General features: G+C 38.6%; 2 protein-coding genes across 8 annotated transcripts in view; one reads left to right on the top strand and one right to left on the bottom strand.

Annotated features, from left to right (window-relative positions):
- CMSS1 (cms1 ribosomal small subunit homolog) overlaps positions 1-21,707 on the bottom strand; it is a 401,056-nt gene that overhangs the window by 155,788 nt on the left and 223,561 nt on the right. The gene's annotated exons all lie outside the window — the stretch shown is intronic.
- FILIP1L (filamin A interacting protein 1 like) overlaps positions 1-21,707 on the top strand; it is a 314,206-nt gene that overhangs the window by 80,756 nt on the left and 211,743 nt on the right. The gene's annotated exons all lie outside the window — the stretch shown is intronic.

Here is a 21,707-nt window from a genome sequence, read left to right on the forward strand (position 1 = left end):
TATTCCACTGTATGTATGCATGTGTGTGTGTGTGTGTGTATATATACATATATATACACCTATATATATTTTAAATAATTGATAGTCAAAATATTAAAACCAGAAAGTAGAAAACTACAGTCATTTAGATACCCTACTCTAGGGTGAAAAAACCCACCTCAGACAGACAGACAGACAGACACACACACACACACTGATGAGTGTGGACATTCTCCTAAGGCTGCTTATTTAACAGGAAGTCTTGGCTTGTAAAGCATGGTGCTCCTTCCCATTAGGAAAACTGACACTGATCAGCATAACTTCAAGAAAGCTGGTTTTGAATTATAAGGGTTTATCCACCATAAATCTGAACTGACTTACTTGTCAATATTTTCTGTTAAATTTAAAACAACATGTCTGCTTAGTTTGACTGATAAGGAAATATACTTAAGTGACCAAGAATAGCCAATTCAGATGGGATTTGAGGCCCCCAATCATTTTTTCCTTTATTCAGGCAACAGAAAGAACTTTAAGGGTTCTGAAACTAAATGACAACCTTTTATCCAATGTTGATTTAAAAGGTGCATTCCTTACAAAATCTAGTGTTAAAATGCTAGTGAATTCTTTCCATTACGTCTGGGTACAATCAGAATGCTCACATTCTGCAGCTTGCACATTTTAAATAAATACAGACCAAATAACTTCTTATTGCTGCCATAAGCATAGATTTTCTCCAGACAGTAAGTGGTACATTAGCACATATTTGTCTCCTGGCTGCAGCTTTTTTTCCCTCCCTGATTTCCTTGACATACTAGTGGGACAGTCTAGAAAAATCAATGTTGTGATACATACAGATCAGGAAGTTATCTCCTGATGGAGTCTTGTGTCTGTAATCACCAGCAGGCAGTCTTGCCAATTTCAATGGATGATGATGCAAATATACTTTTTTTCTTAAGTGTATTAATAAGTTATTAATGTAAGCAAAATAAAGCATGGCAGGGTGAATAACAGCAACCATATTTCTTCAACTGGATATCCATACTGTATGTCTGGTTGTAGTTTCAAAGAAATCTGGATTAAATAACAAGATTCACATATGAAAAGACTGCTAAAAACTGGATTTTGGTTTCATTCAGTCATACAAAAAACAGCTACTTTTGTACTATATCGCCACATTTAGAGAAAATGAAATTGCTTGCTCTGAGACGCATATACTGGACACCTGAATCCTGAACACAATGCACAGAATGAATAAAATTGAGAGGGATAAGAAGAGGGCTAAATCATCTCATATTCTCAGTACACCAGGGATTTTTATTTAATTCTGATCTGTCAAAGAGGCACTATCGGAAATTCATTAAGCTTTCCAATTTTCCTACTGAGTATCTGAAATACTGTCATCCTAATGCCTGCTCTCCAGATTACTGGGTAAAAATTTAGGGTCTAGCAGTTGAGGGGCAGTAAATGTCTTGCTGTGGAAAAGTTAACACAGAGCTCAAGTTAAGGAATCCTGGTCTTGCAGACAGTGTTTTGCAGTGGAAGTTTTAATGTTACAAGCATTAGTCATAACCTTCAAGATAACAGCAAGCTCTAGGAACTGTGATTTTCAAAGGGGATGTGGGAATGAGGGTTTGATGGAAGCTTTCCAGAGCTGCAGCTGCCGAGCCTGTGGGTTTTTCATTGGCTGTCACTTGATAGAGGTAGGGTGGGAGAAGAATTCTTTGAGGGCAAGTTCAGACAGTGAATAGTTCAAGGCTGCAGCCTGCCTAAGAGCTGCGAGCAATAAATGGACACGCAAAACACAAATGTTAAAAGACACAATTCGTTTGATTTCTGAAGGTTTTAAGGGGCTGAAATCATTCTGTTGCTGGACAATAACCATGCAGATTAAAACTAATATGAAATAATAAGAGTCAACAACAGAGTTGAGGATGGTTTTTCCAAATTCTGTTCTTTTTGGACACCATTTCTCATCATGGTAATGGTGCAGTGGAAACAGCATTAATTTTTGTGTTAGGGAGACAAAGATTTGGCCTTGCTACTTCGTGTGTGTGTGGCCTGGCCTCAATTTCATCTTCAATAGGGGAGTAATACCATCTTGCAGGGTTGTTGTGGGAATAAATGAGATAATGTATGTTAGGTAGCAGTAGGTAGTAGCAGCAGCTCAAAAAAAGATAATTTTATTATCATTATCAGAAAATTGATGCTCCTTTGTTATGATAAGTACACTACCATCTATGCAACTGCTATCAGTAAGCTGACCTACAGAGCAAGAAAAGCTGTATTCAACTGCATGTAAATCATTCACACTATTTTTTAAAAAGGTCCTTTATGGCTTTGAGTTTACAAGATTTTTCAATTTAAATTTTATCAGTATAGTTTTTATGTCATTAAAATAGAGATTTTTATGGGTTCTTTCAACACAGTAGAAAACATATTCTGTGAGAGCTTTACAATGTCATGAACTAGTTTCTGCTAAAGAAGAATACACTTAGCTGTTTCCTCCCTGCCTCAGACAGATTTCATAATGATTCACCAATAATGAAAACCACCAGCTGCCATTCCTAATAAAATGGTCTATTGGAGCTGCATACCTTATGGTAAACTCTAAGTCACATGCCCTCTTCTTATTTCTGCCTTTCTTCTCTGAGGCCAGTTAAAACTTGTCTTTCACAAATCTTAAGAGAGTAAATCAAAATAACCAACCTGGAATTTGACCAAATACCAACCAAGATTACCTAAAATAGAATCAAGGGTCAGGACATCTCCATATATGCATAGTTGTCAGTCATTTCCCTGATGACATTTAAATCATCTGTCCTTCAGGTATAGTATTTTATCTCTTCATGTTTTAACACCTATAGTCTTCCTTGTATTTTATTACTTATTCCCCAAGGGCAGGGGTTAGCAAACGGTGGCTAGTGGTTCAAAATCCGGCTCACAATCTTTTTTTTTGTATAGCCCACAAGAATGATTTTTACTTTTTTAAACAGTTGAGGAAAAAAAAATCAAATAATCCTTCCTGGCATATGCTGCTGCTGCTGCTGCTAAGTCGCTTCAGTCGTGTCCGACTCTGTGCGACCCCATAGACGGCAGCCCACCAGGCTCCGCCATCCTTGGGATTCTCCAGGCAAGAATCCTGGAGTGGGTTGCCATTTCCTTCTCCAGTGCATGAACAGGAAAAGTGAAAGTGAAGTCGCTCAGTCATGTCTGACTCTTAGTGACCCCATGGACTACAGCCTACCAGGCTCCTCCGTCCATGGGATTTTCCAGGCAAGCGTACTGGAGAAATATATAAAACTGAAATTTCAGTGACCATAAATAAAGTTTTATTGAAACACATCCATGTTCATTTGTTCACATATTATCTGTGGTTGCTTTTGTGTTACAATGATAGAGGTGAGCAGTTGTTATAGAGACCATATGGCTGGCAAAGCCTAAAATATTTACATCTGACCTTTTACAGCTGAAGTTTGTTGACACTGCCATAGGGAGTCTTTCTCTTGAAAGAAAGTGAGGCAAATACACATAAGTTTGACCTCCCTGTCTAGTCAGCCTTGGAAAGGCAATAGAGCCTAGCTTGACTTTTCAGTAAGGGTGGAATGGAACATTAAAAAAAAAGAATTGGCATAGGAAACATGAGACATGGGTCTCAGGTTTTATTTTTATGGTTGTTCTGAACAATTATGTACTCAACTTTCCTAGACCTATAACATGACTTCTCTCTTGCTGTGTTCAGTTTGTTTGGGAAAAAAGTCAATCCTTCACTGCCTTATAGAATCACCAGGATAATATGTGAAATATTATCCTCATCCCCTCCCTTACTCCATTTCCCCAAATCAATCCAGGGTCAGCAGAATCCAAGGAAATGAGGTATTCCCAGAGGACTATGGGACAGAAGTTTAAAACTCAGTTTTAAGCCTATGGAGATAAGCCCCCAATCACATATTTACAACAATGAATAATTCACCTTGGTCTCTACTCTATTATGGCAATACTTAGGGCATAAGAAACTTTCTAGAAATTCCCTATTATAAATATGATTGTTATCTACATAGTCTGAAAATGTTGATATCTAAGAAAATATCTTCTAAATTATAGCAGAAAAACAGATCTAAAGCTGGACAAAGGGATGGTGATGGGATGAACAGAGATAACTTTATATTCACAGCAGAGCACTACGCAGAGATATGTACATTCATACAGATATCATCAAACGCCAAATACATGTCTAATCAGAGTTCCTATCTCACGCATTTTCTACTGCAATGAGAATCTACACATTCTCATTCCTAAGCCAAAATTAGGCTATATAACTGCACAGTAAAAAGATTTTTTACCATCATCTATTTAAAAAATATATTTTACATTATTGGATTATGAAATACCCAAAACTTTTTATCATTCCAATTCCTTGCTATAGAGTAGGAGAGGTGATTGATTTCATTGCATAGATTTTCATTTTGCTAACTATCCAGCCAATTTATATTTGTGTGATAGAAAATATCATTAATTATTGGATACTAGTTTAATGTAAAAGGTTAAATGAGTTATGGGTACAATGACTACTCATCATTAAAAGTGGTGAACAGAGCAGGGAGTCCTGGCCACACTGCATTACTAAGTCACTTTGGAACAGGTGCTCTCAAACGGAAAGCAGGTTCTGAGAAAAGGCTACAGTGAATGACACAAGCATAGATAAGAATGAATAATGATTTTTGTAAGTTGGGAGGACAAATAATTACTCTGCTACAAATATTATTAAAATCACCCAAATTCATTAAAATAGAGTTGGAAAAGTTCTTAAAGGACTCTGAACCCAAGTTTCCTTCATGGAAAGTCAACATGCATGTCAGGTAGCCATTTTTCAGTTTCTACCTCATTATTCATTTCTTCCCTTCCTCATTCATACCAACTCACTCCATTTTGGTACAACTGCAGTGATTACACAGTCAAAAATGAACAAGAAAGTAGATAAAGAATACTGAAATAGAAACTAGGAGTTCCAAATTCCAAATTCAGTCTCCATTAACTCTAGTTGTGTGACATTGAACAAGTCTTTGGTGCTCTCTGGACCTCAGTTTCCTCACTGTAAAATAAGGTTTTTTCCAGTTCTCTCTGGTCTTTTACAGTTCTGAATTTCCCTGTGTCTATAATGTGCACCTTATGCTATAGAAATGAAAGCTACAAAGAGCTGTAGACTTTCTTCTTACATTTCTTATTTATGTCAAACCTGGGCTGCCTCTGTATATTCCAACACTTTCTAAATTTCATCCTAACACTTTGTCTTTACCTCAGCTTCCCAGATTACCTATAGCTTGATTTTTCTAATCAGAGTTCCTATCTCATACATTTTCTGTATCTCAATTCTACCATGATTCAGAATTTGTCCTTTTACAGTCACTCAACAGCCAAGGCTAAACTACAAAACCCTCCACGTGGCTTAGTCTGGCTTGCAAAATTCTGAAGTTAAAAAACAAAAACAAACAAAAGATCATGAGAAATGTTTTTCTGTTCCTAAACAAAACTAAAAACGTTTTCAGTCTTCAACAGACTGTTAGTAAACTGCTCAATATATGATTTGACTCTTTTTTCATGATGAGAACATATGGGTCAGAACAAACTGTGAGCTCAAAGAAATGCTATACTTTTCATAAAAAGACAATGTACATTTGGTATAGTCTAAGTATATATAAAAATTTTTTTGGAAGCAAAAATGCTGTATATTTTAATATGACAGTAGCTTGGCAAAGGTTGCAAATGCAAATATTTGGCATTTTCTTTTTGTAACTAGAGTAGGTATAGTTAAAAAGACTAAATGTGTCTGGGGAACCTTCCTCTACTAAACAACCATTATAACCCATATCTACAGTGTTATATAACTAAAACCAAGTTTATTTTTTTGCTACATAAATACATTTAGTTATGTAAGTAAGATATTTAAAAATTAACTTCAATATTTTAGTTATAAATGTGAACATAAATAATATTTTCTCAGCTATTTAAGTTCAAAAACAACTTTTTTTAAAGTAAAAGGAATGGAGTCTAGGCGGTAAAATGACTGCTAACAACTGACTGACTTGTTTGAAAAACATCACCAGGATATAAATATGCCATACTTCAGTAAAAAGTTGCATCAAAGATATTACCATTATGAACAGTTTATAGTAATGTAATGAGTTTTGAGTCTTCCCACTGAGCCGAAGAATTGAAACTCCTTATCACGGCCTCTAAGATTTGACCCTGCCTGCCTCTCCAATACCTTTTCCTATATTTTTTCTCCTTCACTCCCTACTTATTCTAAGTTTCACTTGATCTATTACAAAGAATCAAACTTTTTTCTGCCTTTGTGTTTTTATATATGACTTTCCCTCTGTTCCTGTGGGCTTCCCAGGTGGCTCTAGTGGTAAGAAACCTGCCTGTCAATGCAGGAGACGTAAGAGATACGGGTTTGATTCCTGGGTCGGGAAGATACCCTGGAGGAAGGCATGGTAACCCACTCCAGTACTCTTTCCTGGAGAATCCAATGGACATAGGAGCCTGGTGGGCTAGAGTCCATAGTGTAACAAAGAGTCGGACAAGACTGAAGTGACTTCGCATGCACTCTGTTCGTGGTGCTCCTCCTCTTAATCATTGCTTGTACAACTCTAAACTCTGTTGTGAAAAAGCAAGTAAAATTGTTTAAATGTTTCCTACCTTCAGAGGTTTGGAAGTTCACACAGGGAGCTGAACTAACCCACTTACCATTTTCTAGATTCTAAACAGCAATGCATCAGGACAAACAGTGTTGAGGGTAAAATAAGAAGCAAGCACTGAAGTTCAGCAGGATGGAGCAGGAGGACAGTGTGTGCAGGGATGAAGGGACTCTTTCGTTGTTTTCTGGGCAGGGCAGGTGTGACGCAGCCATGAAACCTGTCCCCAAGCCACTATATGCAGCTGAAGAACTGCTCTTTCTTCTTGACCCTGCATCAGAAGATGACCTGTGTTAAGCGCACTGAAGAGTTTTGTCTGGCCAGAAGTTGAAAATTGGGAAAGGAGTACATCAAGGCTGCATATTGTCACCCTGCTTACTTAACTTACATGCAGAGTACATCATGTGAAATGCGGGGCTGGATGAAGCACAAGCTGGAATCAAGATTGCCGGGAGAAATATCAATAACCTCAGATATGCAGATGACACCAGCCTTATGGCAGAAAGCGAGGCAGAAAAAGAAGAAGAACTAAAGAGCCTCTTAATGAAAATGAAAGAGGAGTGAAAAAGTTGGCTTACAACTTCACATTCAAAAACAAAGATCATGGCATCTGGTCCCATCACTTCAGGGCAAATAGATGGGGAAACAATGGAAACAGTGACAAACTTTATTTTTGGGGGCTCTAAAATCACTGCAGATGGTGACTGCAGTCATGAAATTAAAAGACGCTTGCTCCTTGGAAGAAAAGCTATGACCAACCTAGACAGCATATTCAAAAGCAAAGACATTACTTTGCCAACAAAGGTCCATCTAGTCAAAGCTATTGTTTTTCCAGTAGCCAGGTATGGATGTGAGAGTTGGACTATAAAGAAAGCTGAGCATTGAAGAATTGATGCTTTTGAACTGTGCTGTTGGAGAAGACTCTTGAGAGTCCCTTGGACTACAAGGAGATCCAACCAGTCTATTCTAAAGGAAGTCAGTCCTGAATATTCATTGGAAGGACTGATGCTTAAGCTGAAACTTCAATACTCTGGCCACCTGATGTGAAGAACTGACTCACTGGCAAAGACCCTGATGCTGGGAAAGACTGAAGGCAGGAGGAGAAGGGGATGACAGAAGATGAGATGGCTGGATGGCATCATTGACTCAATGGACATGAGTCTGAGAAAGCTCTGGGAGTTGGTGAAGGACAGGGAAGCCTGGTGTGCTGCAGTCCATGGAGTCACAAAGAGTAGGACACGACTGAGTGACTGAACTGAACTGAGAAGTTGAAAAAGTTGTTGTTGTCTTTTTTAAGATTCATTTATTTATCAAACATTTATTGCGTATCTATCATTTATTGAGGCACTTTTCTTAATGCTAACTATACAGCAGGGACCAAGCACACAAAAATATACAAAGTTTCTACCCTTTTGTAATTTACAGTCTCATGTGGAAGACAGGTAATAAACAAGAAAAATGTGTAGTGCATTAGATCATGATACGTGCTAAAAACAAAGCGAAGGGGGAAAAGGAAGGGTGTGAGTCTGTGTGCGTGTGGCTACAAGTTTAGACAGTGTGGCCAAGGAAAGCCTCATGGAGAAGGTGACATTTCAGAAAAGGGTTGGAAGGGATGAATGGGTCACGGAAATACCTGAGGAAAGAGCATTCCAGGCAAGGGAACAACAAGGGTGAAGGTCTTGATGAGGTAATGAGTTGGTGTATTTGAGCAGAACTGGCAGGAGGCCACTGTGGCTGCAGAGATGACGTTAGAGAGCCTCATGGGGCACTGGGAGAACTCTGGCTTTCACTCTGAGTAAGACGGCAAGCCAGAGGGTTGTGAGCAGAGGAGCAACATGATCTGACTTGTGCTTCAGTAAAGAGATCCCTCTGGCTGTAAGAGAGAAAGCATGGATGCAAAAAAAGTTGGGAGACTCCTGCAGTAATCCTGGAGAGAGATGATGGCGGTTTGGGCTACAGTAGTGCAACAGGAAATCACTAACAAGTGATCAGATTCTGAATATATTTAAAGGGAAGAGCCAACAGGATTTCCAGATGGATTAGATGTGGGTTTTGAAAGGAAGAGAGGAGTCAAGGACAACTAAAAAGTTTCTGGCTTAAGCAAGTGGAAGAAAGGAGTTGCCAACATTCAAAATCAGGTTTAATAATCCACACTTCCATCTTCTCTCAAAACACTAAAAGATGCGGTCAACAGTCTATCTGCATTTTTCACAAGACGAAAAATCAGCTGGAGCTGGGAAGCAGGTGGTCCCTGGAGAGGGGCCACTGGCCCTTTGGTGCATATAGGTCTTACTCCCTGTTGTCTTCAACCTGGCCTTTTGTATGAGCAGCTGTTTGGGCCAGCCTGACTGCTGTAGACAGCTCGGGTTTGGGACCCCTGCCCAAAGTTCTCTCATAATTCTACTGTCACAAAAATACACCATAAAGTTGCCCACAATTCTGACTGAAGAAAGTGAAGTTTTGAGAAAGCATTTATTTAAAAACAGGGTATAAACAGCACACTTCTTATTCTAGCTTTCCCTTCCATTAGTGATTTGACAGCAACCTGGGACAGAGTTCTACCCTCTCTCTCTCTTCTCAGTGAAAAGGGAAGCTCCTTGAAGAAAACCCTCTTCTGCATATTCTGACTTCAAGTCTAAATCCCACTCACTTGACTGTCAGTGGCTCCAGTGCCCAGTAGTCACTCTGGTTCATATGGTTCTGAATCATACCAAGTCAAGTATCACATCTCACTCTATCCATAAATTACAATTTCAAAATGATCATAATCCAGAATTTGACCATAAAAGAGTAAGATTAATTTATTTAAATGCATCAATATGATCTTTGCTCAATGCAGCATACATTTATAAGGCCTCCTCATGTTTAAGATATATTTTCTCTTTATTTGTAAATTAGATTCACCATAAACACATTCTATGATGATTACCTATTTCACTCAGTTCAGTTCAGTCGATCAGTTGTGTCCAACTCTTTGCGACCCCATGGACTGCAGCACACCAGGCCTCCCTGTCCATCACCAGCTTCCAGAGTTTACTCAAATTCATGTCCATTGAGTCAGTGAAGCCATCCAGCCATCTCATTCTCTGTCATCCCCTTCTCCTCTTGCCTTCAATCTCTCCCTGCAGCAGGGTCTTTTCCAGTGAGTCAGTTCTTCACATCAGGTGGCCAAAGTAAAGGAGCTTCAGCTTCAGCATCAGTCCTTCCAGTGAATATTCAGGACTGATTTCCTTAGAATAGACTGGTTGGATCTCCTTGCAGTCCAAGGGACTCTCAAGAGTCTTCTCCAACACCACAGTTCAAAAGCATCAATTCTTTGGCACTGAGCTTTCCTTATGGTCCAGTTCTCATATCCACACATGACAAGTGGAAAAACCATAGCTTTGACCATATGGACCCTTGTTGGCAAAATTGGCTTAGCATAAAGTGCCTGGTAACAAAGTCTCTGTGCAAGACCTGCTATGTTTCCCTTTAGCAAATAAAAATAATGTGAACCCAAATATCTTTTTTTGCTTTATCTATCAGGAAGCTCAGAGCTAAATGTAATGTTCAATAATAACTAAAACAATAATATGAACTTGGGGGTTTGAGTACAACATTTTCCCCTTTCCTTCATATTCATCCTAATGGTTTTATTTTTAGCTGCTCAGTTCTAAGCACATTTTGACTCTAGGCAACATCAAATCTTTCCTGATAGGGGGTGGGGCAGGAGGGAAGTACTGGAAGGAAGGGTGGGGAAAAGGAAAGTGATTAAAAAAAATCTTTCCTATTTGATATTAGAAAAGTCAGCATATATGGTTTGTGAAAGAGATCAAATAATATAAACCTCACTGCCCTGCCTCAACCCCAAAGTAGCTTTGTCTCACAAAAGCAGCCATGAACAGGACAGGCTGTAGACTGGGGAGGAGGGTAAGTCCTGCCAGGAAAATTCTTCCCCACAGCCTCTCTCTCTTACCTAATTATGGTCATTTAGACAGAGAAACAATAAATACGATGACATGGATTAACTCCCTATAATAAAGAAGGATCATTTTTTATATCAAGGAGAATTTAAAGAAAAACATGTGCTAATCAGTAACCCCCAAACTATGGGTGAAATAAGTGTCAAGACAGATATTTTGTGGTAATAAATCAAAATGCATTTTATAAAGCTGCATTCAGCCAGCAGAAGGACAAGCACAACAAAGGGCTGGGATATCAGTTCTCCTCTGGTGTCACAGGAAAACCGTGGCTTGGGAGTCAGGACACCCAGCTTGGCTTCCATCTAGTTTCGTGACCTTGCGTAAGTCCTGTAACCAGGCCAGGTCTTGTCTGTAAAATGAAGAGAATGTGAAGAGCACAAACACAGAAGTTTTCATACCTTAGAGCGCCACTTATAAAATTTGGTCCCTTTGTTTAACTCAGGGAGGAGCCCACACATACTGAATGCTGGAGGCTAGAAGGCTATTCTCCACTGAGCCCTCTGCAACTTCTTCCAACTGTTTAAAGAGTGGTGTTTGCTCCCAAGGCTGGTAATGCCCGTTGAACTTGCAATTACATAATTTAACCAAATATTATGTAATTTGATGAAACATGACAGTGAAAGGCAGAGTTGTTTTCCACACATAATTGAGAAGACCTGATAAAGGTAAATCACTTAAAATGGCTATCAAGACAGACACAGGTCAGACAATTCTAAAAGAATGGAAAACGAATTGTAAAAATCTAGGATTCTTTCTAAAGCCTTTTTCTACTTTACAAAATTGGAATGGGAAACCACAGAAAATGCAATCAGTAAGGTATAATTAATGCAAGAAAAATGTTAGGAAATTATAATCAGCAGATCTATAATAGAAGAAAAGGTCTTGACCCTACATCAAGGTTTCTACTACAATGGAAAAAAGAATAAGAACCATGGAGAAATGTTACCAAGTCCCCATGCTCTTATTTAAAACCAGATGAAATAGGCAATGATGACAATGAAACAGCTTTCCAGTAAGTGGTTAGGGAGGGAGAGGGAGAGTGGAAGCCTGGGTTAGGGTCATGGGAAGCAGGGGCAGACAGACACACAGACACTACTTTGACAGTCTAGCATGTCCTTGATCTACTTCTTCAGAGAGTCACAGGTTCATCTCTACTACCTTTCCAAGTAAAGATTTCTTTAACTAGAAATCTTAGTAGATTTTAGTTAAAAGTTACTAACTGTAAAAAGTTAGTAACTAAACTCCGCCCCTGCATTCTCAAGTTTTAAAATTATATATTTGATAAATTAATGAGTAATAATGTTAGTTGAATTTACTTGGGCAAGGAGCATTGAGAACAAGAACCCCAGATGCTTTGGTTTTGTAAGAGTAAGACATGCAGAGTGTGAGTAGTCCTAGGTAGAAATAATAGTTTTCAACAGTAAGACCAGGCCTATAATTTTCTGCAGCACACTATGACATCATGGTTTACATGAGGCCAACTCCATAAATCAAGATTTACCTAATTAGAGATTCTTCTGCAGATCTATTCAATACATTATTAGAGCAAATAATTAAAACTGCCTAGGCAATAATACAAGCCAGATCTGTTTACAAAAAATGTTCTTTTCCCCCCAAAAAACTCTTTTAGTCTCACCACCACTTACAGACCTTTCACATTTAGTAAATTATAGACTTAGAGCATTTCTTTCAGTCTGACTTCACTTTCAAGGAATTCTTCAATTAACTTTACGTTGCTTTAAGCTGTTCATCCAAAGAGAAAACAATCTGTGGCTTCTGACTCCTTTGCGTGCCAATGGCTGCCATCCATGTTTGACTTTCAGACACACTGTCTCTTGAGAGCCAGGCTCTGTTTGCATAAAACCAGCCAGTTGTCATAGCATTCTGACAAGCACTATAGAAAAACAAGGAACAGTACTCCAAGTGGCTACACTGGGAGAATTACCACTGCAGTGCTAATTGCATGGGGGACACCCAGGACATCCACACCCAACCACCTGGCCCAAGCCAGAAGGTAACACGTACTACACTTTCATCTGTGAACTTTCCATTTTCAGGCGTCATCTCTTTATCAGCAATTCCTTCTTGTCCCTTCTCCTCTTCTTTCAAAATGGATAAAACACCAGAAACTCATGGAGAAGTGTGGTTACTCTAACAATAGGCAAAAATGCCAGTGGCAATCTAGGAAGCAAGATTGTACTGCCTTTCCAATGGTTACAATGCATCTAGTGTCAGATCATCAGCCAAATACAAGTTAGAAACAAAACAAAAACAGGAGCTCAGAGGTGAGACCTTAGTCACAAACTTTGAATTTTCTCAGAGTCTGGTAGAGCACCTCAATCTTCTTTGCTTCTTAAGGCTCACTCACTGATGCTTTTTTAAAAGAGAAGTACAAAAATAACAATTGGACAGTGGAAGATAACCATGGGAACAAATGAAAACACATGATGATCACTGAAGAAAAAAGATCTTCAGGCTTTCTACCCATTACAGCTGACTCAGGCAGCATGGGATTTCTCTCACTTTCCTTCCCCCTGGGTTTTGTCAGTTTCTCCATGTTCCTCACCTATGTCTGTCCTATGGAGGCACCCGTGAAGCCAACGGAATAAACCGAGAATGATGTTTTGAAGGACTCTTGAATACTCAGGCTCCATGTAAGAGGCACAATTAGGCTCAGTGCTATTCCAGTAACAAGATGTGCAAGTGTTGAAACTGCAGGCCTTTCCACAGCAACAGAATGAACATTCTGGCAGAGCCAGGCCTACCAGCATGCAGACAGAGCCGGAGGAACAAGAAACAATACATAGGCCCGGTGAAGCCCAGTGGCTGATAGTGGACTTGGCACTGGTTCACCACGGGCTGACAAGGGATGGGAGGACCTATGGAAAGTCTACTCTTCAGAACAGAACAGCACCTTGACCTCCCTTTAATGTTACTGCTTCTGTACCTGAATCAAAAGACCTGTAGGATTCCTGGTAGGATTCCCGAGATACCCGAAGTTATTCCAATAGCATTCTTTCCCCTTGGTCTTCCCTCTCTATTTTTATTTAAAATCCCCACGTGAATTTGATTATGTTTTGTTTGCAAGCTATTACAGCTTCTCTGTAGAAAAAGAGGATGGGTAGACTATGTCTGTTCTCTTTCTCTCGTCTTCTGAAAGGGACCAATACAGACACACACACACAACACACACACACACACAGAGCTAGCACTCACATTAAAAGGATAAGAGTTTTATAAAGTATCAGATATTTTTTTCTTTAACTCACAAATAATCGTATCTATAGAATTATCTTTACGTCTCTTCTGAGATTTAAAAAATACAAACCCAAGATACCTGATATACTAATTTGTTCAAAGTGTTGCTTAATGGACGGCCAGCACTTTTCTAAAGTAGGGTCATAATGTGGATCTTGCTTCAAACTCAAGAGCTCAAGAGAGCTTCTCTCCTACCTCTTTGTTTTCTCTAATACTTAGATTCTTCAAATAAAACAAAATGTTCTATAAATTTTCTTTGCAATGAGGCAATCCTGAAATTCTGAAAAGGGTTCCTTTTCTCTTGAAGCTTCTTGCTTAATCTTGTATACCATTAGCTTACTTCTGGAAGTAAAGGTGGTTGAGATGCCTAACTTGGAAGGAACAAATGAATCAAAAGGGATAGAGTTGAGGGTATAAACATATTACATCCCACTTCTTGGAAACTCCAAAGAATATAGAACTTACTATGTATAATGATAACTCTAGAGTGTGTCACCAGTAACTCAAGTACTTCTAACAGCTTTGCTTGATCCGTAGCAAAAGCAGTGGCAAAGGGCTGACTGTGTTCTCGATTTCTAGGTGAGAGCAGTGACCTGGGGAATTCTGCACTGGGATTTGAGGACTAGGCAATCGACAGGCCTTGAAAAATAGAGCATACTGATACAAAGAGAACCCCAAATTATTCATTACCTTCTAATAAAACAGCTCTTTGTAAGTAAACAGCAGCACATTTAGTGACTTAGTAAGTTTTAAGTCATTAAAAATAAATGGTTTTAAAACACTTTAAAACTTATGTGCAAAAAATGTTATCAGTTACTATTCAACTCTAACCTGATGTTCCCCTTGGTGACAGTCAGGTGAGAGAGGCTCCTCTCTTCTAATTTATATCTTTATGTCTCTTAGGCCTTGGCAAAGATACCATCCCATCTGCAGCTCTCAAAAAAGAATGGCCAAAACAGTGTTGGGCTTCACAGACTCTGTATCAGACCTTCAAAATACTGCAGAGCTTAATAAATCAATTCTGTTTCTTTGCTGATGGCATCTAACTTCCTTTGGAAATTCAGGGACTAAAGAGAAAATATTTTGGCTTTCTGGTGTAAATGTGTACAGATTTTGAACTTACAGTTTCTGGCTGTAAAGTTGTCTTTCACCAAGAAGCCACAATACTAGGCCATTAAGTGAGACAAATCCGCTTTTAGAAAATCTGCGAATGATTTAAGATTTACTTGAAGAATAGAAAAGTGAATTGCAAAGAATTGTCTGAAATAGAGAAGAAGGTGTAGGAGCAAATAAGATGTATGAGGATACAAGGTTCTTGAAAGGTTGCATGGGGAAATGAAGACATCAAACGTCACGATTTCAGAAAATAAAATCACAAGGTACATGATATGCTAGCAAAGTTCTCGATTATAGTAAGGCTTTCCAGGAAATAAGAAAACCTGTATGGCTGTTACCTAGGGTGATTATCCAATCAGAGATATTACTCAGAAAGTAAAACTGCATATAATACATAGGCATCTCAAGCCAGTTTCCTTGTACCACACTCCCCCTGCCCTTAATCAACTGAAAACAAACAAACAAATCACTGTGTAGCTTTCTGGGATTTACCCATAAATTCCAAGTGAATTAAAAAAAAATGAAAATAATCCATGAAATCAGAAGACAATATGATGAAAATTCTCTTACTCTTTAAGGCTGTGATAACAGCTTGAAAGAAAGATTATACTCCCATAGAATATAAGTGGCACTCTTACACACTCATCTGTTCACCTTTATATCATTTAAAAAGAGAAGACTTAAATAGAAAAGGGTTGGAAAGAGACATTCAAACATTACAGTTAAGAAATCTAGAAATAATTATGGAGAAAAAAGGATCATTAAGTAGACCAAAATACAAAAATGGCAGATGACCCATGGATTCTGATTTCTTTATTAACTGACTCTTCAGAAAAGATCTCTGTGTACATGTTGCTGGTAACACAAAGTACCTACAGAAGAATTTCATTTTTTAGTTACTATGGCACTTCTTGCTCTCAATGGTAAGGTGGGTGCCAGGTAGATTTGAGTACACAAATAGGACAGAGGGTTAAAGAGGATAAAAAGTGCTGAAGAGATGTGAGGGGCTAACTAACAGTTACCAGTAACCAGTGATAAAACTGCAATACAGTTATGATTAACATGGGGGCTTCCCTGGTGGCTCAGTGATAAAGAACCCGCGTGCCAATGCAGGAGATACAGGTTCAATCCCTGGGTTGGGAAGATCCCCTGGAGAAGGAAATGGCAACCCACTCAGGTATTCTTGCCTGGGAAATCCCATGGACAGAGGAGCCTGGTGGGCTGCAGTCCATGTGGTTGCAAGAGCTGGACACAACTAGTGACTAAACAACAGCAGCATGATTAACATACGTTAAAAAGCTCATCTAGTTTTATTTATTGTTCTAAACCATATCAGACCCTCAGAATCCTTTGCTGATCTAACACGTTAGTTCTTTCAGCTCTGTATAATATACAGACTGAGTTCGACTTTTCCCCAGAACTTGTTTCATTTTCAGCTTAACTGGTAATCAGAGCCATAAGCTTTTAAAAATATTCTGTAAATACTGCTTTTTAATGATAGATATTCTCAGGACATATAATTTTGACAAAGGAGAAAATCAAAATGAACCTCTTATAGGAGACTTTTTAAAAATGGAAGTGTATTTGATTTATACTATTATATTCATTTCAGGTGTACAGCATAGTAATTCAGTATTTTGGTAGATTATACTCTAGTATAGGCTATTACAAGATAGGAATAGTTATAATTCCTTGTATATAAAGTATATCCATGTTGCTTAACTATTTTATATATAACAGTTTGTATCTGCTAATCTCATACTTCTAATTTGTCTCTCCCCCAAAAGTCTTTATTAAGAATATACACACACAGTCTCACAAACTGTGAATTTGAAAAATGAATACAAATTCACTTAAAGTCTCCACTGGAGCTTAAAATTAAAACAAATCTCAGGGAAATATGAAATGGTTCATAAGGAAGATGTGGACTATAATAATTTGATGAGAACACCTGGATTAATATTTTAGACACAACTAATTCTCACTTGGTCCTTGGATAACAAAGGCCGAGGTGTTGTAAAACCTGAATCTGTTTCTAGAAGCACTATTAAGAAAGGGAATAAAGGAAATGTGTGCTTCATAAATTCATAGCAACATTTCACGTAAAACGACTCAAAAGATTCAAGAAATAAGCAAAAGGATAAAAAGGAGCCTTGAACAACCACAATCTACAAATTTCATGGAATTTACATATATTAAAGAGCCTCTTAGTCTGTGCTTAATTTATATGCATATTTGTATGAATAGTTATTTTAGCTTCACATCCACTGAAGGTTAGAAGTACAGATTAGTGAGGAAGGTTCAGAGAGTTACCCTCACAGGAATATGCCAGTCTTCATACCAATAGTCCCCAAACACAGCAATCTGAAGCTATGTGCTGCTGCTGCTGCTAAGTCGCGTCAGTCGTGTCCGACCCTGTGCAACCCCACAGACGGCAGCCCACCAGGCTCCCCCGTCCCTGGGATTCTCCAGGCAAGAACACTGCAGTGGGTTGCCATTTCCTCCTCCAGCGCATGAAAGTGAAAAGTGAAAGTCAAGTCGCTCAGTCATGTCTGACTCTTCACGACCCCATGGGCTGCAGCCTACCAGGCTCCTCTGTCCATGGGATTTTCCAGGCAAGAGTACTGGAGTGGCGTGCCATTGTCTTCTCCGGAAGCTATGTAGTATAATGGTAAAAAGGTCTATGTTTCCAAAAGGGGCTGGGAGAGCGATCACACATAGGAGGTGCTAAATAAACACAAGCCGAAATGAACTGAATTATGACCTTGAGTTATCAAAAAAAGTTTAAACATGGTTAGTATATGTTCTTTTAAGGCAAATGAATGGCAATATTTTAGAAAAATTTTCAACTAAATCAGTTAAAACAATATACATATTCTTGAAATGGCAACCCACTACAGTATTCTTGACTGGAAAATCCCATGGACAGAGGAGCCCATGTGGTCACAAGAGTCAGGCACGACTTAGCAACTAAACCATCACCAATGTGGTTGACATTATTTTACATTTATGGCCCCTCTTCTCATTTATCAGATACTCAGTGAGTGACTACTGTGACCTGGCAGTATGACAACTGTCATAGGTACAGAAATGAGCAAAGGAGACAGTCCCTAAACATGGGGCTTTGGCCCAGTGAATTTAAGAGCCCGTTTCTCTTCTCTAATGTCAGTCATAGCTGTAGCAATTTTTACTTCAATAATCTCAGCATTCTGTTTCAAGGACCATTAGAATTCTAGAAGCAATTCACTTGAGATTGAGAATACTTACAACTTATTTCTAAACAAAAAGAATATGGTCATTTCATTTTCTATTAAATTTAATTTCAAATATTTTCCGTATATAATTTATTGATCTTAAAGTGGGACTCCTATCAAAATCTGCTTGGAGTGGAGTGAAGTGGAGTGAAAGTCACTCAGTCATGTCTGACTCTTTGCGACCCCATGGATTATAAAGTCCATGGAATTCTCCAGGCCAGAATACTGGAGTGGGTAACCTTTCCCTTCTCCAGGGGATCTTCCCAACCCAGGGATCAAACCCAGGTCTCCCTCATTGCAGGAGGATTCTTTACCAGCTGAGCCACAAGGGAAGCCCAAAAATCTGCTTAGTGGACACAGAAATCAATCCACCACTGGTGTCTTAGTCTCGACATCAACTCATTTCATAATTATCAGCCATATGCATCTTTTTTTTTTTTTTTTCTGCTGAGGGCAGTTTAGCTGAGCTGAAACTGAACTGAGTGTATACTTCATGAGTGCATACTTACTTTGGCATGGGGGGAATCCAAATTCCTCTTTAAGAATAGAACTTCTCCCAGTCTTCACAGTATTAGGAAGGATTCTTATCCCTAGATGCTCTAACCCTTTACTAAGTGACATATGTTCTTCAAAAGGCTTCTGATTTTCTCTAAAGTTATAACACTGAAATTTTCTCTGATGACCAATCTCTTTGGAAATGCAAAAATAATTTTCTTGGTTTTAGGCTTTTAATGACATTAATGAGAAACCAGAGAGATTCTCAGCAAAGAAAGAGGGAAAACAACATTGAAATTAATTTATTTTTATACAACTCATATCTAGCAGACTTTATGAATGGTGGACAAGATAGTAATTCTACCAATCTTCTTTCTAATAAAGGGACCAGACAGAATTTTTAGATATTTTACCCTTTTGAAATATAGACGACAAATGAAGATGTTAAAAATTCAACTTAGGTATAGAATCAACCAACATTTTGGTTTTGCTTAAATTGTTTTTTGAATACTTTGAGTTAAATCCATTCCTGCTCCCCACCTAACATTCCTCTCACAGAGGTTTTCAAAATACATCTAATTTAGGTACATGGTTATTGATAGGGAATGATCAGAATTCAGTATGAGAAAGCATCCACACAATAGGATATGTAAGAACATAAGGTAGCTATGACTAAAATGGGAAGTTCTCCATTAAAAAATTCCAGCATTACAGGCCAATATCATTAATGAACATAGATGCAAAAATCCTCAACAAAATTTTAGCAAACAGAATCCAAAAACACATTAAAAACAGCATACATCATGATCAAGTGGGCTTTATCCCAGGGTTACAAAGATTCTTTAATATATGCAAATCAATCAATGTGATTGAAAAAAAAATACAAGAAGGCAAAGTGGTTGTCTGAGGAGGCTTTACAAATAGCTGAGAAAAGAGAAGCAATAGGCAAGGGAGAAAGAGAAAGATACATCCAACTGAATGCAGAGTTTCAGACAATTAGCAAAGAGAGTTAAGAAGGCCTTCTTAAGTGACCAATGTGAAGAAACAGAGGAAAACAACAGGATGGGAAAGACTAGTGATCTCTTCAAGAAAGTTAGAGATATCAAGGGAACATTTCATGTAAGAATAGGCATGATAAAGGACAGAAACAGTAAAGACCTAACAGAAGCAGAAGGGATTAAGAAAACGTGGCAAGAATACACAGAAGAACTATACAAAAAAGATCTTAATGACCCGGATAACTATGATGATGTAGTCATTCACCAAGAGCTAGACATCCTGGAGTGTGAAGTCAAGTGGGCTTTAGGAAGCATTACTATGAACAAAGCTAGCGGAGGTGACAGAAATCCAGGTGAGCTACTTAAAATCCTTAAAAAAAATGATGCTGTCAAAGTGCTGCACTCAATATGTCAGCAAATTTGGAAAACTCAGCAGTGGCCACAAGACTGGAAAAGGTGTTTTCACTCCAATCCCAAAGAAGAGCAATGCCAAAGAATGTTCAACTACCCCACAACTATGCTCATTTCACATGCAATCAAGGTATTGCTCAAAATCCTTCAAGCTAGGCTGCAGCAGAATGCAAATGGAGAACTTCCAGATGTACAGCTGGATTTAAAAAAGGTAGAGGAAGCAGAGATCACACCACCAACATTTGCTGAATCATATAGAAAGCAAGGGAATTTCAGAAAAACAACTACTTCTGATTCATTAATTACGCCAAAGCCTTTAACTGTGTGGATCACAACAAACTGTGGATAATTCTTAAAGAGACGGGAATACCAGACCACTTTAGGTATCTCCTGAGAAACCTGTATGCAGGTCAGGAAGCAACAGTTAGACCCGGACATAGAACAACTGGTTCCAAATTGGGAAAGGAGTAAGATAAAGGCTGTATATTGTCACCCTGCTTATTTAATTTATATGCAGAGTACGTCATGTAAAATGCCAAGCTGGATAAATCACAAACTGGAATCAAGACCACCAAGAGAAATATCAATAATCTCAGATATGCAGATAAGACAACCCTAATGGCAGAAAGTGAAGAGGAACTAAAGAGCCTCTTGACGAGGGTGAAAAAGAAGAGTGAAAAAGATGGCTTAGAACTCAACATTCAAAAAATGAAGATCATGGCATTCAGTCTCATCACTTCATGGCAAATAGAAGGGGAAAAAGTGGAAGCAGTGACAGATCTTTTCTTGGGCTCCAAAATCACTGCAGCCATAAAATTAAGATGCTTGCTTCTTGGAAGGAAAGTTATGACAAACCTAGACAGTATATTAAAAGCAGAGACATCACTTTGCCAGCAAAGGTCCATATAGTCAGTTGCCAACAAAGGTTGGTATAGTCAAAGCTATGGTTTTTCCAGTAGTCATGTACCAATGTGAGAGTTGGACCATCAAGAAGGCTGAGCACCAAAGAATTGATGCTTTTGAATTGTGGTGCTGGAGAAGACTCTTGAGAGTCCCTTGGATTGCAAGGAGATGAAACCAGGCAATCCTAAAGGAAATCAACCCTGAATATTCATTGGAAGGACTGATCTGAAGCTGAAGTTCCAATACTTTGGCCACCTGATGAGAAGAGCTGACTCACTGGAAAAGACCCTGAATCTGGGAAGGACTAGGGGCAGAAGGAGAAGGGGGTCACAGAGGAAGAGATGGTTGGATAGCATTACCAACTTGATGGACATGAGTTTCAGCAAACTCCAGGAGATAGTAAAGGAGAGGGAAGCCTTGTGTGCTGTAGTCCATGGGTTGCAAAGAGTTGGACATGACTTAGCAATTAAACAACAACAACATATTCACAAATTGAAAGATAAAAAACCATAAGATCATCTCAATAGATGCAGAGAAAGTTTCTGACAAAATTCAACACTCATTTATGATACAAACTCTCCAGAAAGTAGACATAGAAGAACATAGCTCAACATAATAAAGGTCATATATGACAAACCC

This window comes from Giraffa tippelskirchi, chromosome 2 (genome assembly GCF_054371585.1).
Source record: "Giraffa tippelskirchi isolate mGirTip1 chromosome 2, T2T-mGirTip1v1.2.pri, whole genome shotgun sequence".
Taxonomy (NCBI): Eukaryota; Metazoa; Chordata; class Mammalia; order Artiodactyla; family Giraffidae; genus Giraffa; species Giraffa tippelskirchi.